The 2,893-nt window shown below is 33.4% G+C and overlaps 1 pseudogene; it reads right to left on the reverse strand.

Moving 5' to 3' along the window:
* Positions 1–203: 203 nt before the first annotated feature.
* On the reverse strand, positions 204–1,767 carry LOC128185121 (uncharacterized; annotated as a pseudogene).
* Positions 1,768–2,893: the final 1,126 nt, after the last annotated feature.

Here is a 2,893-nt window from a genome sequence, read left to right on the forward strand (position 1 = left end):
TTCCCCTCTAGATCCGTGCATGCAACAATCAACAAGCCATGCGTTTTTTAATTTTACTTTTTACCTTCTTTGCCAATTAAATCAATAACTGGTGAATGAAATATATTTTAAAACACATTCTTCCTCAAAATTGCTGTTTATTTTTTGAAAGTATTCCTCAAAATATTGCTGTTTATTTTTAAGAAAGCACAAGCACAGAACTCTTACCCCCACCCCCTTCCTAATGAACAAATACTCAAACAACAATACATGAATAATGTAAATTCCTAGATTTTGAATGTTGATCACAACAACAAATACATAGATTTTGCCCTACTCAATGTTGTAAAAAAAACTTTTAAAAAGCCTTTAAATTTTTTTCCTAAAATAATATAATACCACAACTCACCAGTAAGACTGTTATATGCCCTTCCAGTTCCTTGTTTTTGCCAAGCTCCATCAAAGCTTACAACAATGCCATCCTCATGTGAATCAGTCCTTACATTAAAAAAGGTCAACTTAACAATGGGATCGATTTGCTCATAAAAAATAGATGTAAAGATAATTTCATTTCTTTGTTTCTACAACTTAATTATGCAACGACATTGTTGTATAAACTTACAAAGCTACTTCATTTGCCAGATTTTTTTTACATGATGCATTTGCCATGACTTCAAGTTTTTGCCCCACTTCTCTCTCTCTTTCTTTCAAGTTTTTATGGCATGTTCCAGGAATATTAAGAACATCAAGTAGGGTATTTATGTGGCTTTCTCCAAACCCTCCATTGATCAGTCCTTGGCAAAATGGAAAATATTGCCATTAGTACAACCATCAAACATTACCTTATTAGAATGGCTAAAGCCTTACACACAAAGTTTTGACATATGAAAGACACCCCTGATCAAATAAGTTATTCATGCTATAGTATGATATATATACACACCTTATTACCTATTGATTGCTCAGATTGTACCAAAATCTTTGTCAGAGCATGCAATTTTTTTTTTATAAACAAACAGATATCAGAACAAATATGTGTAGCATTACTATTAGAAAGTCAAAAATACCACAGGCCTCCAAATTTCTATCAATAAGCTGTTAAATGTATGGGAAGAGAAAGTAAAGATGTATATCCTAATATATATTAATACACACCTATATATATATATCTTTCTCTTCCCATACATTTATCGGCTTATTGATAGAAATTCAGAGGCCTGTGAAAATACAAAAATATAATTTTACAGTGGTGGCCCTACCTGCAGCTAATTTTGTATTCGCATCCCAGGCCAACCCTCCTTTTTCTGTTCTGTGGCGGCTTCCTGTAGCAACGTGATTAATTAGCTCACAGTTTTCACATTTTATATTTAATATGTGCGAAAGTCCAAATTTCTTTTCACTAATGCAGTTGTGAAGTTGTAAAGGAAATTGGCAAAGCTTGAAAGCTCTTAGGCCGTCTGCGAGCATGCCCAACTCTACAATTCGTCTCCCCACACGCCAGTCATAAGTATTTCCATCGGGAACAAATGAATCTTTATCAACTTCATCACTACACACTATAACCTCTTCCTGGATGCCGTAACAGTCGTGGTCAATGTGCACTGGAATATCACAATCCGTGTCACATGTTTCATCCATATGCTTCTGAACTTGGGGTAAAGGATCACCATTACTACTGGCTAAGCGCGAGTTTAAACCTTTTCTCAAACCTAGTACCTTTTTCCCGTGTCCTTTCTTGGCAAATGTGCCATTTTTCTTTCGCGAGACGTCTTTCTCTTCAGCGGACATTGTGAAACCATAACCGGATTTTAATTTTAGCCACTAAAATTAAAGCTGATAACGGTAAAAATATTCCGGAATACTGCTCGTGCGATTGTTGAAAATTGATGACGTCACGCGACAATCGAAATACCTTAACAAAAAAATCATGGTTTAAATAAATAATATTGGCATATTAAGATTATTTTTGACTGTTTAAGTTTTAAATATCATTGCTAATAATTTAAAAAAAAAAAACAAGAGTTGCAAAATCCTTAGCTCAGATTCAACATATAAATACTAAGATTAGGTTTGTATATTTACAATTAACATATATAATCATGTTAATAATTCTGTTTGGAGGTTATAAATGCATATAATTGCTTTTCTCGCACAAAATCATGCCGATGGTCTCCACATAGGAAAAGCTGGGTTACAGGCAGGAACATAGGGAGGTAGAACCAGCCAATTCACCAATTGATGCAGATGGTCTCACGCATAAGCCTACAAAGTTTAACATAACAATATATTATATTTTAGCACTTGCACTTTACAACAGTATTAACTAAACAATGTCAAATGATAAAAAAATGAACTTTCACCCTGGTAAATCTTTTTTGATAAAAGAAAATCCTATGAGAAAAAAAATAGCCTATGCTGTTTATTCAAAGTTCTTTTAAACAATAGTGAACACAAAATTAAAGATGCCAAGATGGACATACAGTTACGTAGAAGACTACTATTGGAAATGTCACTTAGGCATTTACATGTACTACATGTACTTTATGTTCTTTTTTCCTAACTTTTGATTTCTTTATATAAATATACATTATTATTAACATTACTGATTTCCTTGTGGCAATTAACAAATGTTCCCAACATACTGAAGAAAATCAAGAGTTAAAAGGAACTTAATATTCCAAGATGACTTAGGTATTAATGTTAACAATAGCAGAAAGAACCCCCCCCCCCCCCCACACCTAATAAACAATCTTTATCGTCAAGGGATAATGCTAAGCAATCAATGTTTGTGATATAGTGTATACTCTCACAGCAAGTTTAATTACATTTCAGGAAGAATAAAAACACAAACACACAAATACATGCAGGGTAGTCTCCACCCACAGAATATATATGTAAGGCACTGTATTTTTAA

This window comes from Crassostrea angulata, chromosome 5 (genome assembly GCF_025612915.1).
Source record: "Crassostrea angulata isolate pt1a10 chromosome 5, ASM2561291v2, whole genome shotgun sequence".
Lineage (NCBI taxonomy): Eukaryota > Metazoa > Mollusca > Bivalvia > Ostreida > Ostreidae > Magallana > Magallana angulata.